The sequence below is a fragment of the Stegostoma tigrinum genome, chromosome 8, assembly GCF_030684315.1.
Source record: "Stegostoma tigrinum isolate sSteTig4 chromosome 8, sSteTig4.hap1, whole genome shotgun sequence".
Taxonomy (NCBI): Eukaryota; Metazoa; Chordata; class Chondrichthyes; order Orectolobiformes; family Stegostomatidae; genus Stegostoma; species Stegostoma tigrinum.
The window spans coordinates 59,260,759-59,280,636 of record NC_081361.1 but is presented as its reverse complement, the minus strand read 5'-3'; the positions used below and the strand labels follow the sequence as shown (position 1 = coordinate 59,280,636).

Below are 19,878 nucleotides of genomic sequence, written 5' to 3'. Positions count from 1 at the left end.
TCAGAAGGTACACAAAGAGAGCTCTGTGCTTAGCCGGCTGAAGGAGGACAACGGCTCGGTGACGTCGTCTCGGCCCGACATTTTGAGGATCAGCAGATCCTTCTATGCCGGACTGTACGACACGAAGCCCACAGACAGCACGGCCTCCGAGTCGTTCCTGTCGTCTATCACGGAGGTCTTAGACGACGGCACGAGGGAGTGGCTGGACCGGCCGATATCCCTGGACGAGCTGACCAGAGCCCTCAAGTCCTTGGAGAGGAATAGGACTCCCGCAAGCGACGGCTTACCGGTCGAGCTGTATTCCGCTCTGTGGGACCTGGTCGGCCAGGACCTGCTGGAGGTGTACGATAGTGTGCTTCGGGCAGGGGAAATGTGCAAGTCCATGAGGAAGAGCATCATCACCCTCAGTTACAAGAGGAAGGTCATAGCCAACCGGGTCAGGTCTGTCCTGGAGTCGGTGATTCACCCTGACCAAACCTGTGCTGTGCCGGGCAGGAAGATCGCTGAGAGCCTCGCGCTCATCAGGGATACGATCGCCTACGTACAGGACAGGCAGGTGGACACCTGCCTCGTCAGCCTGGACCAGGAGAAGGCCTTCGACAGGGTCTCTCATACTTACGAGGGACGTCCTCTCCAAATTGGGGTTCGGGGAGGGCATCCGCAATTGGATCCGGCTGCTCTACGCCAACATCGTTAGCGCAGTCTCGATCAACAGGTGGGAATCAGACAGTTTTCCTGTTAGATCTGGAGTCAGGCAGGGCTGCCCGCTCTCTCCTGCCTTGTTCGTGTGCTGTGTGGAGCCCTTCGCCGCATCCATCAGGAAGGACGTGAGCCTGAAGGGCGTGACTATCCCAGGCAGTGGAGGCCTTCAGGTCAAGACCTCCCTGTACATGGACAATGTCGCCGTCTTCTGCACCGATCGTCGGTCGGTGAGTAGGCTGTTGTTCATCTGCGGCCAGTCTGAACTGGCCTCGGGTGCCAAAGTCAATAGGGATAAGAGCGAGGTCATGTTCTTCGGGAACTAGGACGACCACTCCTTCATCCCCTTCACTGTCAGGACAGACTACCTGAAGGCGCTGGGTGTTTGGTTCGGTGGAGCTGGGGCGTGCACTAAGACTTGGGAGGAGCGTATCACCAAATTGAAGCAGAAGCTGGGCACGTGGACGCTCCGGTCCCCCTCCATCGCGGGTAAGAACCTGGTTGTCAGGTGCGAGGGGCTTTCGGTACTGTTGTATGTGGCGCAGGCCTGGCCTCTTCCCTGGACCTGCGCCGCTGCAGTCACCCGGGCCATCTTCCACTTCATTTGGGGGTCAAGGATGGACCGGGTCTGCAGGGACACCATGTACAAAGACCTGGAAAATGGGGGAAAGGGTGTACCGAACGCCACCCTCGCCCTGACGGCTACCTTTGTGTGCGGCTGCATCAAGCTGTGCGTAGATCCTCAGTACGCAAACACCAAGTGTCACTACTTACTGAGGCTCTACCTGTCCCCGGTGTTGCGAAGGATGGGCCTGGCCTCGTTGCCGCGGAACGCTCCGAGTAGTTGGACCGTCCCGTACCACCTGTCCTTCATGGAGAAATTTTTGAAACGAAACACCTTTGACCACAAGGCCGTCAGGCAGTGGTCAGTACGTAGTATCCTCGAGACCCTTCGGGAAAAGGAGAGAGTGGATCCTGTCGTGTGGTTCCCCACGCAGACTGCCAAAGTCGTTTGGCAGAATGCCTCATCGCCAGAACTTTCAAACAAGCACAAGGACATTACTTGGCTGGCGGTGAGAGGGGCTCTGCCAGTGAGATCTTTTATGCATGCCCGGAATCTCTGCGCCACCGCACGCTGCCCTCGAGGCGGCTGCGGGGGGGACGAGACTGTCTATCACCTCCTTCTGGAGTGTGCCTATGCGCAGGAGGTCTGGAGGGTGATCCAGTGGTATTTGTCGAGGTTCGTCCCGAGCAGCTCCGTGAAGCGGGACTCCGTGCTATACCAGCTGTTTCCCGGGACCCACACCGAGACCAACATCAACTGCGCCTGGAGGACCATCAATGCGGTGAAAGACGCACTTTGGACTGCCCGCAACTTGCTGGTCTGCCCGCTAAAAGAACTGACCCCGACCGAATGTTGCAGACTGGCACACTCCAAAGTCCAGGACTACGTGCTGAGGGACGTGCTAAAGCTTGGGGTAGCCACTGCCAAGGCACGGTGGGCAAAGACCACGGTATGAAACCCCTCATCCAGAATAGAAAAAAGGGCCCTATCTGGTAACTGGGCCCAGCTGGCGCCTTCCCCAACTGGTCAGGGGCCAACTGGAGCTGTGTGGGGTGACGACTGCCGGGGTATTTTTTTGCTTTGCTTTTTTTTCTTCTTTGTTTTTTTTTCCTTTAGTTGGTGTACGTACCCCCGGGTAACCCGGAGCGGCATGCGTGACTGGGTAGGTGTATAAATATGTTTTTTTTGTACATCTTATGACTAAAGTATATTTTTTCAAATAAAAAAAAGTGATGAAATGTCTGAAAACTAACCTTCCAGCTCAGCGAGCAAACTCGCATCCAGAAACTTAATCTGAGCTACAAATCTTCTCAAAACTCGCTAACTCCTGAAATGTCTGTCTGCCATCTACAAAGCACAAGTCAGGAGTGTGATGGAATACTCATTTGCATTGTTAAGTGTAGCTCCAAAAACACATATTATCCTGAACACAAAAAAAGCCCGCTTGATTGAGATCACATTCACAAACATTCACTCCTTTCACTGAAGTACAGTAGTAACAATGCATACCATCTGCAAGATGTACAGGAGAAATTCTCCAAGGCTCCAAATATCTCACCTTCCAAACTCACAACCACAACAATCTAGTCAAGTGCACCAGATACTTTGAAACACCTCTATCTGCAAGTTTCCCCTTCAAGCCACTTCCCATCCTGACTTAGAATAATACCACTGTTCCTCTCCCATCATTGAGTCAAAATCCTAGAACTCCCTCCAAAACATCACTGTTAGAGATACCTACACCAAATGGTCTGCAGCAATTCAAGAAGGCAACTCACTCCCACATTCTCCATGGCAAGTAGCGATGGGCAATAAATGCTGGCCTAGCTTGTCAAGCCCACATCACATAAATGAATTTTTTTTAAAGTTTAATTTCTGTTCTTGGCTTACTAATATTGCAAACACACTTCTTTTATTTTCACTTTTCTCCTTAACATATTCCAAATGAGCAGACGACACGTCACAATTCAAAAACTCCAATTAAGAATTGTTGTAGTTTTGTAATTGCATAGTTTACATTTTCACCAATTGGATCTAAATCTATTATTGTTTAGAGACATAAGCATTGTGTTGCGAGCACAAATAAACTATAGATTATTTCTCAATGCATATACAGTAATGATGTCAGTTACTTGTTCAAATTGCAATCTCAAGGAAGAATTTAAAGGATGTTGGGGTTAAAATGTGCACCAATTAACAGCATTCCCTAAACAAAATGTTGCCAAAAAAAACAAATGACTTCTGAAAATCAAAACAATGCAATAGATATTTATTTATTAGGCAATTTTAAGACTGTAACCTAATCTTCTTGGATTTTGAACCCTGATTAGATAACTGGTTTGTTATCATTCTCATGTTTTCACTATTCCACCTACAACTGTTCACAAAACACTCCGTCATTGAAAGTGAATGGGGGTTCAAGAGGGCAGGAAAACAATAAATTGCTCCAGAAAGGTGAATTTCTCACATACATGAGATTTCATCCTGAAACAATGGGAATTTTGCCGAGTTATAAAAAAGAGATGATATAAAGACTGCAATCGAAATTAAATACTTTTGGACTGTTTCAAATGACAAAGGAGAAAATATTAATGTTTTCAACTATTACTGTGTAAATGAAATCAATGATAATTTAAATAGTTTCTTGATCAATTTATTCAGAAATGTTATTACACACATCTGGAGCAGGTGAGATTTGAACACAGACCTCATGACACAGCACTGTGTCAGCTTTCAGCAATCTCACGTTCTGGAACATTGAACTGTACAGCACAGTACAGGCGCTTCGGCCCATGATGTTGTGCCCAACTTTTACCCTAATCCTACAGTCTTTCTAACCTCCACCCCTCCCTTATACTTATGCCTATCTATCAGCCGCTTAAATGCCCCTAATGAGGCTAGCTCCATTAACTTCTCCGTCAATGCATTCCATGCCCCTACTACTCTGAGTAAAGAACCTACCTTTGACGTCTCCCCAATATCTACCTCCACTCACTTTAAACCTATTCCCCTTTGTAATAGCTACCTCCACCCTAGGAAAAAAGTCTCTGGCTATCCACCCCATCTATACTTCTGATCATTTTGTACACCTCTATCAAGTCACCTCTCATCCTTCGTCGTTCTAAAGAGAAAAGGTCTAGCTCTCTCAACCTTTCCTCGTAAGACCTTCCCTCCATTCCAGGCAATATCCTGGTAGATCGCCTCTGCACCTTTTCCAATGCTTCCACATCATTCCTGTAATGAGGCGACCAAAACTGGACACAGTACTCCAGATGTGACCAAGCCAGGCTTTTGTATAGCTGCAGCACAACTTCATGGTCTTAACTCAATCCCTCTATTAATGAAAGCTAATACACCATACACCTTCTTAACAACTCTATCCAATACAGTGGCAGCTTTCAGGGATCTGTGGACATGAACTCCAAGATCCCTCTGCTCCTCCACACTGCCAAGAATCTTTCCATTGACCCTGTATTCTGCTTTCAAGTGTGGCCTTCCAAAATGAATCACCTCACACTTTTCAGGGTTAAACTCCATCTGCACTTCTCAGCCCAGCTCTGTATCTTAGCAATGTCCCTTTGTAACCTAGAACAGCCCTCCGCACTATTCACAACTCAACCCACCTTCGTATCGTCCACAAGCTTACTAATCCACCCTACCACTCCTACATCCAAATCATTTACAAAATTCATAAATAGAAGAGGAACTAGAACAGATCCTTGTGGTACACCACTCATAACTGAGCACCATATTGAATACTTTCCATCCACTACCACCCTTTGTCTTCTAAGGGTCAGCCAATTCTGAATCCAATCTCCCACATTTCTCCCTACCCAGGCCTCCTTACTTTCTGCATGAGCCTACCATGGGGAACCTTATCAAATGCCTTACTTGAATCCATGTCACATCTACCGCTCTACCTTCATCCACGTGTTTGGTCGTCTCTTCAAAGAATTTAATCAGGTTTGTGAGACATGATCTACCCCTCACAAATCCATGCTGACTATCACAAATCAAACTGCGCCTATCCAAGTGATCATAACTCCTATCTCTCAGAGCCCTTTCCAATAACTTGCCCACCACTGAAGTAAGACACCTTGGAACAGGTGCACTTTTCAAATCCTGAATGTGTCAAAGGATGCTGTTAGTTTCTAATGAACTGGTATTTTCACATGCGTTTCCCTTGTGACATGGGTACAACCATAGCAGGCAGGAAATGTAGCCTGTAATTTCCAGGGCTATCCCTATTCCCTTTTTTGAACAAGGGAATGACATTTGCCACTCTCCAATCTTCCGACACTATACCTTTGGAAAGTGAGGATGAAAAGATCATCGCCAAAGGCTCTGTGATCTCTTCCTTCACATCCCATAGAATCCTTGGATAAATCCCATCAGGCCCAGGAGACTTATCTACCTTCAAATTCCTCAAAATTCCTAGTACACCTTCCTTACTAACATCGACCTTCTCGAGCCTACCAACCTGTTTCATACTGTCCTCCCCTACTACGAGGTCCCTCTCAGTTGTGAATACAGAAGAAAAATATTCATTAAAGGACCTCTCCTATCTCCTTAGGGTCTGTACACAAATCCCTTTTACAATCCTTGACTGGCCCTACCTTTTTTCTGGTCATTCTCTTATTTCTCACATACGTATAAAAAGCCTTGGGGTTTTCCTTGATCCTATCTGCCATGGTTTTCTCATGCCCCCTTATAGCTCTCCTCAGCCCTTTCTTCAGCTCCTTCCTGGCTAACTTATATCCCTCTAGAGCTTTTTCCAATCCTTGTTTCCTAAACTTTATACAAGCATCCTTTTTCCTCTTAACTAATCATTCAACTTCTCTTGAGAACCAAGGCTGCCTCAGTCGACTGCATCTTCCCTGCCTGCTAGGGACAAACATATCGAGCACATGCAGTATGCATTCCTTAATTAATCTCAACATTTCTATACAACATAAGAACATAAGAACTAGGAGCAGGAGTAGGCCATCTGGCCCCTCGAGCCTGCCCCACCATTTAAAATAAGACCATGGCTGATCTTTTTGAGACTCAGCTCCACTTACCCGCCCAATCACCATAATCCTTAATTCCTTTACTGTTCAAAAATTTATCTAGCTTTGCCTTAAAAACATTCAGCAAGGTAGCTTCAACCACTTCACTGGACAGGGAAGTCCACAGACTCACAACCATTTGGGTGAATTATGGTGATTGGGCGGGTAAATGGAGCTGAGTCTCAAAAAGATCAACCATGGTCTTATTTTACATGGTGGGGCAGGCACGAGGAGCCAGATGGCCTACTCCTGCTCCGAGTTCTTATGTTCTTATGTTCTATAGAAATGTGGAGGAATTAAGGAATGAATACTGCATGTGCTCGATATGTTTGTCCCTCCTGACCTCAGTCCTACATCTGCTTCCCTTTATTGTGAGGCGATGCACTCTAGTCCTACTTTCACCTGCTAGCGGAAACAACCTCCCTGCCGCCATCTTATTTATTCCCTTCATAATCTTATATGTTTCTATAAGATCTCCCCTCATTCTTCTGGATTCCAATGAATATAATCCCAGTCTCCTCAGTCTCTCCTCATAATCCAACCCTCTCAACTCTGGAATCAACCGAGTGAATCTTCTCTGCGCCCCTTCCAGTGCTAGTATATGTCTTCTCAAGTAAGGAGACCAAAACTGCACACAGTACTCCAGGTGTGGCCTCACCACGACTCTGTATAGCTGCAGGATAGCCTCCCTGTTTTTAAACTCCATCCCTCTAGCAACGGCAGACAAAATTCCATTTGCCTTTTTAATTACCTGCTGCACGTGCAATCCTACTTTTAGTGATTCATGCACAAGGACTCCCAAGTCCCTCTGCACAGCAGCATACTGCAATTTTTTTTACTATTTAAACCATCGTCCATTTTGCTGTTATTCCTACCAAAATGGATGGTCTTACACTTATCAACATTGTACTCCATCTGCCAGACCTTCGCCCACTCACTGAGACTATCTATATCCCTCTGCAGACTTTCAGTGTCTTCTGCACACTTTGCTCTACTACTCACCTTAGTGTCATCTGCAAATTTTGACACACCACACTTAGTCCCCAACTCCAAATCATCTACGTAAATTGTAAACAATTGCGGTCCCAACACCGATCCCTGAGGCACACCACTAGCCACTGACCGCCAACCAGAAAAGCATCCATTTACCCCTACTCTTTGCTTTCTACTGGTCAACCAATCTTCTATCCATGCCAATACATTACCTGTAATACCGTGTAACTTTATCTAATGTAGCAGCCTTTGGTGTGGCACCTTGACAAATGCCTTCTGGAAATCCAAACACAACATCCACAGATTCCCCATTGTCCACCATGCAAGTATTGTCCTCAAAGAATTCCACCAAATTACCCTTCATGAACCCACAGTGGGCGTTCCCAATGGGACAATTTATATCCAGATATCTTGCTACTTCTTCCTTAAATGATAGATTCAAACATTTTCCCCACTACCGGAGTTAAGCTAACTGGCCTATAGTTACCTGCTTTTTGTCCACTTCCTTTTTTAAACAGTGGCATCACATTGGCTGTTTTCCAATCTACACGAACCACCCCAGAGTCCAGGTGAATTTTGGTAAATAATTACTAGTGCATTTGCTATTTCCCTATCACCTCTCTTAGTACTCAGGGAAGTGTTTCATCAGGGCCAGGAGACTTGTTTACATTGAGCCCCATTAGCTTTCCCAGCACTGCCTCCTTTGTGATGATAGTTTCTAGGTCCTCATCTGCTATAACCTCCTTGCCGTTAGTTTTCAGCATGTTATTTGTGTCTTCCACTGTGAAGACCAACACGAGAAAACTGTTTAATGTCTCAACTATTTCCTCATTCCCAATTATTAAATTGGCCTTCTCATCCTCTAAAGGACCAATGTTTACCTTCGCCACTCTCTTGCAATTTATGTATATATGGAAACTTTTGCTGTCTGTTTGTCTATTCTGAGCTAGTTTACTCTCATAATCTATCTTACTTTGCTTTATAATTTTTTTTGTGACATTCTGTTGGCTTTAAAGATTTCCCAGTCTACTAGTTTCCCACTAATCTTTGCTTTTTTGTACATTTTTTTCTCAATCTGATACTTTCCTTTATTTCCTTAGACATCCAGGGCTGGCTCTCTCTTTTCCTACAGTTCTTCCTTATCACATACATCTGCTGAGCACTGTGAAAAATCATTTTGAAAGTCTACCACTATTCCTCAAATGACCCACATAAAGTTTTTGCTCCCATTCTACCTTAGCCAACTCCTCCTTCATTCCTTCATAGTGTCCTTTGTTTAAGCACAGGACATAGGTACTGGATTTAATCTTCTCACGCTTCATCTGTATTTTAAATTTGACTATTCTGTGATCTGAGAGGATCCCTAGCTGTGAGGTAATTAATTATTCCTGTCTCATTACACACGACTAGATCTAGGATAGCTTGCTCCCTCGTAGGTTCCATTACATATTGTTCAAGGAAATTATCGCGGATGCATTCTATGAATCTCTCCTCAAGGCTGCCATGACTGATCTGGTTTGACCAATCAATATGTAGATTAAAATCCCCCATGATAATTGTTGTACCATTTTTACATGCATTAGCTATTTCTATGTTTATTGTCCGCCCCACCATGATATCATTATTTGGTGGGCTATAGACCACACCTATCAGTGACTTCTTCTCCCTCCTATTCCTAGTTTCCACCCAAATGGATTCAACGTTTTGTTCAGTAGAACCTATATCATCTCTCACTACTGCCTTGATATCATCCATAAAAATCAGAGCAACACCAGCTCCCCCACCTTCCTGTCAGTCCTTCCGAACAGTTTGATATCCCTCGATATTTAACTCCCAGTCATGACCATCCTGTAACCACGTCTCCGTAATGGCCACTAAATCATATCCACTTGTAATGATTTACATCATCAACTCATTCACCATGTTTTGAATGCTCCGAGTGTTCAGACAAAGTGTCCTTATGTCAGTTTTTGCACCTTCTTTTAGGGTCCTATTACTGCCAATACTAACAGCTCTTGAGTTCTCCTTCCCTTTAACTTTTTTCCTAATTTTCAATGGAATTGAAGCTTCCTCCTGCTAACCTGCTGCTTTGCCTTACATTAATTGTTATTCTCCCTCTACGCTCACTTCTCCCTTCCCCCTTACTTACTGGCTTAAAGTCCTATTAATCACCTTATTTACCATTTTTGCCAGAACACTGGACCCGGCCCTGATCAGGTAGAGTCCACCCCAGCGGTACAGATTCCTCCTGTCCCAGAACTGATGCCAGTGCCCCATGAAAAGGAAGCCCTCTTTCCCACACTACTCTTTCAGCCACATGCTTACTTCCCAGATCATCACACACCCCCCACCCCGCCATGCCAATTTACACATGGCTCGGGCAGCAATACAGAGATTATGACCCTTGAAGACCTGTTTTTTAATTTTGTTCCTAGCTTTTCATAATCTCGAAACAGGTCTTTTTTCCAAGTCCTACCTATGTTGTTGGTACCTACGTGAATGACAACAACTGAGTCCTCCCCTCCTTCTCTAGTATCCTCTCAAGCGGTCAGAGATGTCTCGCACCCTAGCACCAGGCAGGCAACAGACCATGCAGGATTCAGTATCCTTTCCGAGCAGAATAGAATCTACCCGCCTGATGATGGAATCTCCTAGAACTACAATCTGTCTTTTTACTCCCCCCTCCTTGAATGGCCTCCTGCAACCTGGTGCCATGGTCAGTTGACTCATAATTCCTGCAGCCCTGTTCCTCATCCACGCAGGGTGCAAATGCCTCATACCTGTGGGACAATGTCAAGGGACGCAGCTCCTGTGTTCCTGTCTGCAGGGTAAATCTACCTGCCTCACTCGCAGTCAATCACTGCTGTCCTTGCCCACCGATCGAATTAACATTAGTTAAGCTATGAGATGTGACTGCCTCCTGGAACACAGCATCTAGGTATTTCTCCCCCTCCCGGATGTGCCGCAATGTTTGGAGTTCGGATTCCAGCTCGTCACTTTTGAGCCAGAGCTCCTCAAGCAGCCAACACTTGCTGCAGATATGGTCTCTGCCGTTCTCCATGGGATCAGCTAGCTCCCACATCATACAGCTACAACACATCACCTGGCTTGCCATCGCTACTCAGTTAATTATTTAAAATTGATTAGTTTTTTTTTAGTTTTGCAGTGCTCTCTCTACCAGTAAGTTTACTCCGTTATATTTACTCAAACAGACTCTAGCTTTGCCTTCCGACCTGCTCCCAGAGGATTTGGTGTCTAGGTGACCACCCCGAAAGATAACAAAGAGATAAGGAAACAAATGCAAATAGCTTACCTGCTCACCACACTTAATTGTTATTATTATGTTAGAGGGGGCAGGAGGGTGGGAGACACTACATGTGTAGTGTCTCGGGAATTAGTTTATTCCCAAATTTGTTGGGTGGAAGCTTACCTTCCCAGGCTGCCCTCACGCTTTCTCCCTGACTCCCGCTGCTGAAGCAACAGAAAGGCCGCAGTCACACGAGCTAAGACTTTTATAATCAAAAAGCTTATCTTCCCAGGCTGCCCTCACACTTTCTCCCGGACTCCTGCCACTGAAACAACTGAAAGTGCTCTTCTCTGACAGCATCCATTCCCATTTTATGTTACCCTGTTCTTGCCTAACAGAATTATAATTACCCTTCCCCCTGTCTATGCCCTTCATGATTTTATAAACTCCAGTAAGGTTACCCCTCAGCCTCCAAGACTCCAGGGAAAGTAGCCCCATCCTATTCAGCCTCTCCTTATATCTCAAACCCTCCAACCCTCGCAACATGCATATTAATCTTTTCTGAACCATCTCAAGTTTCACAACATCCTTCATGTAGCAGGGAGACCAGAATTGTACCCAGTAATCCAAAAATGGCTTAACTAATGTCCTGTACAGCCACAACACGACCTCCCAACTTCCTTATTCAATGCACTTGCCAATAAAAGTAAGCACACCAAACATCATCTTCACTGTCCTGTCTATCTGGGACTCTACTTTCCATGAACTTTAAACCTGCACTCTGAGATCTCTTTGTTCAGCAACACTTCCCACGAAGTTACCATTAAGTTTCTAAGTCCTGCCCTGATCTGCCTTTCCAAAATGCAGCATCTCACATTTATCTAAATTAAACTCCATCTGCCATTCCTTAGCTCATTGGCCCTCTGATCAAGGTCCCTAGTATTGTCCAGGCTGAGCAGGTTGAACCTGAACAGAGCTTGGACTGTATTTCTTGAAGGGAAATTAACTGTTTTGTTGGGAGAGTCTAAACTAATTCAGCATAGATATGAGAAACACAAGAAATTAATAGAAAGTAATGTACAAAATGCAGGGAGAGGCAAATAATGCTTAAGCAGAGAATTGTAAGTTTACAGATGGAGTCAAGGAGAAAAAGAAATGAACTTTCTTTCAGGGTTTCACATATTACATGTAATGCGTAGAGCAGTTAATAAGATTGATGACTTAGAGGCATAGATTGCCTTGTAGGATTATGGCAACATTGTAATAATGGAGATCTGTTTTAAGGAAAAGCAGATTATTCCTGACTACAAGGTTTTCAGTAAAAGTAGGCAAGGACAAAAGAAGTGGCAGTTTTGGTTAAGAAGACCGATGCTATACCAGAAAAAGAGCATGTTTCAATTGATAGAATAGAATCGATTTGACTAGAGCCAAGGATTAAGAAGGTGGAAATTACATGACTCACTGTAAAAGAGAGATCATCAATTATTGGGAAAGACATAGAGAAACAAATCTGCAAAGAAATTACGTAGACGTGTTAACTTTACTTATTCATATACCAATTGGGTTGGTGGTAACCTAAGGGGTAGCAAGGGATAAGCATCTTAGATAGCATTCAGGAGAATGTCCCATAGCAGTGCATGACCTGTCCAAAAAATCAGGCACTGCTAGACCTGGTTCTCAGCTGTGAGGCTCGCCAACTATATCAAAGAACATGGGCGGCACGGTGGCTCAGTGGTTAGCACTGCAGCCTCACAGCGCCAGGGAGCTGGGTTCGATTGCAGCCTCGCGCAACTGTCTGTCTGGAGTTTGCACATTCTCCCCATGTCTGCGTGGGTTTTCTCCAGGTGTTCTGGTTTCCTCCCACAGTCCAAAGATGTGCAGGCTAGGTGGACCGGCCATGCTAAATTGCCCGTAGTGTTCAGGGGTGTGTGGGTTATGGGGGGATGGGTCTGGGTGGGATGCTTCAAGGGGCGGTGTGGACTTGTTAGGCCAAAGGGCCTGTTTCCACACTGTAGGGAATCTAATCTAAACATTAGGGGAGAGCGATCATTGTATCATAAGGTTAGGATGATTGTAGAAAGTGACATAGAAACAAAAAATGTTTAAGAAATGCAGATCAGGCAGCATGCGTGGAAAAAGCAGAGTTAACATTTCAAATCTGATATCACTCTTCTTAAGAGGCTGTGTTTCTCCAGCATTTTCTGATGATTTCAAGTTTCCAGAAGCCACAATATTTTGTTTTAATGACAGTGTAAAAAATGACATTCGTCAATCCAGAGCATGACTAATCAACATTGTGGAAAGCTGTCTCATTAGGGTAAGAACAAAGGTGGGTTGGTTACACTGGAACCAAGTGTTGGCAGAGAATACAGTTGCTGAACAATGGGCTGTGTTCAAAATGCTGATAGCCTGATCAAAGAGAAGGTATATTCTCTTAGAAAGGTAAGGTTCCTGCATGGAAATAGAAATGAAGTTAAAGGGGAAAAAGTGTACTTTGACGGGTGTCAGGAAGTAAATACTTTTACTGTAGCAGTGCCAACCTGACTATGAAAGATTCTGAAGGGAGCAGAGAGGCAAACAAGGATTATGAAAAAAATGACTGACATTTAACATAAAAGAAAATCACAAAATCTTCTATAAGCAAATTAATATTTAATGGGTGATAAAATGAGGAATAGGGTTTATTAAGGACTAAAGAGGGGAGTTACAGAGACCAGAAATATAGCTGAGGAATTAAATGAATACCTTGCATCTGTCTTTACATATGAAGCAGATGATGTCCAGGCCATAGTAACCAAGGAGGAAATTCAGTTACTAGAAGGGTTTAAAATTGATAAGATCGGGTGAACAATCAGCACTTAAAGTTGATAAGGCTTTAGAACTGGATGAAATGCATCCCAGGTTATTTAAGGGAGAGAGCAAATTGCAGAAGCACTAACATTTATCTTTTGATCTTTCCTGGAATCACCAATGGTGCCAAATGACTGCAGAATTGCAAACGTTATTCCCTGGTGCAAACATTGGTCTGTAATTGCTTGGCCTGCCAGTTTTATTTAAGTTGTGGACAAACATCCAGAAACAATTATTCAGTACAGAATTAAGAGGCATTTGGAAAAACATGGATTGACTTGGATTAACCAGCAATGACAGTAAGTTAATATACTCAGAATGCTAACAGAAGCTTGCTAAACTCCCATCTACATTGTAACAACGCTTTGATTCTGGTTTGCCAGTAGTTAGGTAGGATACAAATGTTGGTTCGACAGAAAAAACCTCACAATTTACCATCAGCTCTGTTGGACACAGACTATTGAATCAGGAAGGCATACATTTAAGCCCTCTACCCAGTGTCTCAAAATACATATAAATGTAGAAAATTACACCGAAATTGCTGCATCCAGCAAAGAGGATTAGGTTAACAAGGGGAGCCTATCAGGTCTCCCAATGTTACATCCAAAAGAAAGGGCAGTGAAAAATGAGCCCGCAGTTATACTGACATAATTGTGAGAATAAGGATCCCTGACTAATTCTGGAGGCAATGTGAGAAATGTACCAACTGGAAAAGATCTTACAACACTTTTAATATTCTTCTGAACCGGTATTGGAAACGGACATCTCCATTTCATATACATAATGGCCATATCTCCGTTTCTCTTATTTCAAACTTAATAAAACTATTATTAAAACGTATAACTTGATTAATCATTTAACTGACTGATTTATTTCATTACCTTTCACGACAGGCTACAAACGCATGCGCACTAACCGATTGCGTTCAGCGACCGTTAATTGGAACGCCACGTGGCGGGAAGGGAGGCGTGTGAATGGACAGGGCGGGAGGGGTGGCGCGTGATTGGACCGGGCGGGAAGAGTGGCGCGTGATTGGACTGGGCGGGAGGAGCGGCGCGTAATTGGACAGGGCATTGGGGAGGTGCGTGATTGGTGCTCGCGCAGCCCGTCCGCACCGTGGCGCCATATTTACTTTTGAATGAGGACTGTGGACAGTGTTTGTAAACGGTGGTCGTGGGATTGGAGGAGAGATCAAAATGTTTAGTCACTGTTAATGCTATCGGTGCAATTGAGAATGTTTGGGAAATCATTTCGCTAAGGATCGTGGCAACGTCGCTGGCGATTGAATCGGCGCAGACAAGCGGAAGAGTCCTTGGGGTAAGGGGCGGTGGCTGTAGCTGCCGCTGCCGCTGCCTTTGGTAATCCTTTGGAAATCCTTTGGAATCCTTTCGTTTAAGGAGACGGGGCAAACTGGTTGTGTTTTGAGGTTGTTCTTGTTTCTGTCACCGTGAAGACGCATTGTACATAATTCAGCCTTGATAGCAAGTGCTAGTTTTACTTGTTGTGATGAACATTCCATTTGTGAGATTAAACTTGAACTTCGCAGCTAACTGAGCTGAAGTTGACAGATTTAAACGAATCTGAGGTTTAAGCTGTAGTGTCAGCATGTGGCGACTTTTCAGACCTGTCAGGTCGCACTCATTTAGGATGGAAAGTGGTTTTAAGTGGAAAGCGTGCTTCCTTTAGTTCGGAGGCTTGGGGACCGCTTTGCAGAACACCTCCGCTCAGTTCGCAACAAACAACTGCACCTCCCAGTCGCAAACCATTTCCACTCCCCCTCCCATTCTCTTGATGACATGTCCATCATGGGCCTCCTGCACTGCCACAATGATGCCACCCGAAGGTTGCAGGAACAGCAACTCATATTCCGCCTGGGAACCCTGCAGCCATATGGTATCAATGTGGACTTCACCAGTTTCAAAATCTCCCCTTCCCCTACTGCATCCCTAAACCAGCCCAGTTCATCCCCTCCCCCCACTGCACCACACAACCAGCCCAGCTCTTCCCCCCCCCCACTGCATCCCAAAACCTGTCCAACCTGTCTCTGCCTCCCTAACCGGTTCTTCCTCTCACCCATCCCTTCCTCCCACCCCAAGCCGCACCCCCAGCTACCTACTAACCTCATCCCACCTCCTTGACCTGTCCGTCTTCCCTGGACTGACCTATCCCCTCCCTACCTCCCCACCTACACCCTCTCCACCTGTCTTCTTTACTCTCCATCCTCGGTCCGCCTCCCCCTCTCTCCCTGTTTGTTCCAGTTCCCTCCCCCCATCCCCCTCTCTGATGAAGGGTCTGGGCCCGAAGCGTCAGCTTTTGTGCTCCTGAGATGCTGCTTGGCCTGCTGTGTTCATCCAGCCTCACATTTTATTATCTTGGAATCTCCAGCATCTGCAGTTCCCATTATCTCTCTTCCTTTAGTTCTGACTCCTTGTGAAAAGTTTTTTTTTTGTACACACTTGGAAATGTTGGCGCTGCTGTAAATCAGAAATCAGTCCCTGCCAGTTAACTGAAAATTTACGTGTGTTTTTTGGTGTTGCATGATACACTCAGGTGGCTCTGCCCAAATACCATCACCTGTATAGACTGACCAGGGCCAGTACTTCACATTTCAAAACATATCAGATAAAATTTCGTTTTGGATACTACAGCTTTCTTCTTAATTTTCATTCACTGAATGCAATCCAAGTGATTAAAAATGATTTAGAATTTGGAATGGGTATAGTGATTTGTCACTGTCAGCTTTTTCATTTGAGTTTTAAAGTCTTTAAAGCTCTAGCTGTGAATTCTCACCCCACCTATTTTAAATTTTAATCTTTGGACATACTTGAAGAAACACAGCTAATCTTAGTGTCATGAATCAGGAAAATTTTGAGAAAAGAATCCCTTAATTCTCTCTTTTTGCATTAGCCAATTTGAGTTGTGGATTTATGTTTAAAAACCAACTGAATTGGGGGAAAAAACGTTGTCTAAATGTCTCAAAGTTTTTTTAAATTGTTACGCTTCAGTGTAATCTGTGGAAAACATGAACATAACTCAAATAATTTCTCATACATTTATGGAAGGAAGCTGAAAATCAGATTAAACTCTTTATTACAGTTTCCATTGGCATGTGGCCAGCTAGATATTATGCAACTGTTGTGAATACTCTATTGATTTCCATTGTTTTGGCTCGGTTATATTAAAAACAAACTTGCATTCTGCCTTCTGCCCCACTAAGTATGCAAAAGAACTTAAACTTTCTATCCTGTAGCCTTAATGGTAGGGGCACTGAATTTAGAGATCCTGATGTTTGAGTTGGATTTCTGTCTTTTTTTCTGTTTGGATGTCATTACTGCATAGGTGCTTATGAATTTTCTTGCATTTTTTTTCTAAAAATTTGAGTATCTCTTTTTTTTGTTTTGCAAAGATTTAAACTGGTACTGTTATGGCTTGATGCTGGGAAATGCTTTCATGCCCGAGCATTGGTTGCATTGCTAAAGTAATTCATTAGGAACAAACTCATCTTTTCATTCTTCAAAAATAAAACATACACTCTGACATAGAAGGACGTTAATTTGACTGGGACAAAATTACAGAAATAGGACATGCAAGACAAAGACAACCATGACAGTTCTTGGGGGGGCGGGGGTGGTGGTGCTTGTTTTCAACCACCCATGCAATTAACAAACATAGACCCCCATCTACATATCACTACAGGAACCGGAAACGAGGCCGGACCATATAAATTTTGAGCAAGACAGAACGACAGCACTTCAAAGTGGTGGCTGCACTGCACTGATGATCTCACCTAGAAGAGAGATGAAACGTTTGCATGAAAACCAGTCAGCTAGGCCAACAAACCAACAACTGCAAAACTTGCAGTTGAAATAAAAGAAAATGGAGAATAGCAACATTTTTAGAATTGAATTAAAAATTTGTTGCTAATGTCATTTTGTATATGTTAGTTGCAAATATGAGCACAGCTGATTTGAACAGATTTATTTCAGTAAACAAGCTGTGTATCTGCAATGTAACTACTACTTTTTAGAAGAAGTGTTTTTCAATGGACTATGATTTATGCCTAACATGAAGTACAGCCTATATCTAACGTAAAGGTCTTACATTTTAATGAGTTAGCTTGCTTATTGAATGTTGTCTCAGGTTTTTGTACTGCCAGCTCTGCTTCTGTTTTAAATTTTAGGTTTTGGCTCAGTAACGTTTCACTTCCCTGCATCTCATGCGTTCTGACCTTTTTGTGGTTAAAAGATTAAATAATGTCACATTTTAATACCTGCCTGGACAGTTGCCACTTTAATGACAGCAAAAAGATTGAGTTAACTTTGACAATGTAGCCATACTTTACTAATGCAATGAATTGCCAATTGAGGCTTGAGCGCACAATTTTCTGACAAACTGCAAACCTATGCCCCCTGTACCCAATTCAATTTTTTTTTAATAAAAGCAAGATTCTTAATCCCCTTTTTTTCCTGGAAAATAACACTATTTGTCAAATCAACTGTCATGATAATTCTCTTTTCTAGTCCTTCAGCCAATTATGTACCAGGGTTACAACATATTAATACCATGTGCTTCTGTTGCTCTTCAGTCTTATTTGAACAGGATGTAATATTTGCAGTGTTAATTCCTCTTTCATTAGCCAGATTGGAGTGAAAAGTTGTGACCAGAAGTCTTCCTGCATCCAAAGTAGTTTCTCATATCAAGATAAGTGTGGAGCTGGATGAACACAGCAGGCCAAGCAGCATCTCAGGAGCACAAAAGCTGACGTTTCAGGCCTAGACCCTTCATCAGAGAGGGGGTAGGGGAGAGGGAACTGGAATAAATAGGGAGAGAGGGGGAGGTGGACCGAAGATGGAGAGAAAACAAGATGGGTGGAGAGGAGAGTATAGGTGAGGAGTTAGGAAGGGGATAGGTCAGTCCAGGGAAGATGGACAGGTCAAGGAGGCGGGATGAGGTGGTAGGTAGGAAATGGAGGCGCAGCTTGAGGTGGGAGGAAGGGATGGGCGAGAGGAAGAACAGGTTAGGGAAGTGGAGACAGGCTGGGTTGGTTTTGTGAAGCAGTGGGGGGAGGGGAGATTTTGAAGCTTATGAAGTCCACGTTGATACTATTGGGCTGCAGGGTTCCCAAGCAGAATGAGTTGCTGTTCCTGCAACCTTTGGGTGGCATCATTGTGGCACTGCAGGAGGCCCATGATGGACATGTCGTCTGAGGAATGGGAGGAGGAGTTGAAATGGTTCGCGACTGGGAGGTGCAGTTGTTTGTTGCAAACCAAGCGGAGGTGTTCTGCAAAGCGGTCCCCAAGCCTTCGCTTGGTTTCTCCAATGTAGAGGAAGCCACACTGGGTGCAATGGATACAATATACTAAATTGGCAGATGTGCAGGTGAACATCTGCTTCATATGGAAGGTCCCATCCTGGGGCCTGGGATGGGGGTGAGGGAGGAGAAGTTGGGGCAAGTGTAGCACTTCCTGCGGTTGCAGGGGAAGGTGCCGGGTGATGTGGGGTTCGAGGGGAGTGTGGAGCGGACAAGGGAGTCACAGAGAGTGGTCTCTCCGGAAGGCAGACAAGGGTGGGGATGGGAAAAATGTCTTGGGTGGTGGGGTCGGATTGTAGATGGCGGAAGTGTCGGAGGATGATACGTCGTATCCGGAGGTTGGTGAAATGGTATGTGAGAACGAGGGGGATCCTCCTGGGGGCGGTTGTGGCGGGGGTGGGGTGTGAGGGATGTGTTGCGGGGAATGCGGGAGACGCGGTCAAGGGCGTTCTCGACCACTGCGGGGGGGATGTTGCGGTCCTTGAAGAATGTGGACATCTGGGGTGTGCAGGAGTGAAATGCCTCATCCTGGGAGGAGATGCGGTGGAGGAATTGGGAATAGGGGGATGGAATTTTTTTGCAGGAAGGTGGGTGGGAGGTGTATTCTAGGTAGCTGTGGGAGTTGGTGGGCTTGAAATGGCCCTCGAGCAGTTCATCCACTTTACCAACACCTTCCACCCCAACCTCAAGTTCACCTGGGCCATCTACAACACATCCCTCACCTTTCTGGACCTCTCAGTCTCCATGTCAGGTAACCAGCTAGAAACTGATGTCCATTTCATCTCTCACACCCCACCCCGCCACAACTGCCCCCAGAGGGTCCCCTCGTTCTCACATACCATCCCACCAACCTCCGGATACGACGTATCATCCTCCGACACTTCCGCCATCTGCAATCCGACCCCACCATCCAAGCTATTTTTCCATCCCCACTCTTGTCTGTCTTCCAGAGAGAGCACTCTCTCCACAACTCCCTTGTCCGCTCCACACACCCCTTCAACCCCACCACATCCAGCACCTTCCCCTGCAACCGCAGGAAGTGCTGCACTTGCCCCAACACCACCTCCCTCACCCCCATCCCAGGCCCCAAGATGACCTTCCATATCAAGCAGATGTTCACCTTCACCTGCACATCTGCCAATCTGGTATATTGTATCCATTGCAC

At 45.0% G+C, this 19,878-nt stretch overlaps 1 protein-coding gene across 3 annotated transcripts in view; it reads left to right on the top strand.

Annotated features, from left to right (window-relative positions):
* Positions 1-14,520: 14,520 nt before the first annotated feature.
* The window catches only part of stil (STIL centriolar assembly protein), a 49,970-nt gene continuing 44,612 nt past the window's right edge, over positions 14,521-19,878 (top strand). For 2 of the 3 annotated variants that reach the window (XM_059647924.1, XM_059647922.1), the window contains exon 1: positions 14,521-14,828. The gene's annotated coding sequence lies outside the window, so the exon portion shown is untranslated. The remainder of the gene's footprint in view (positions 14,829-19,878) is intronic. The other variant, XM_059647923.1, reaches the window with a different exon arrangement.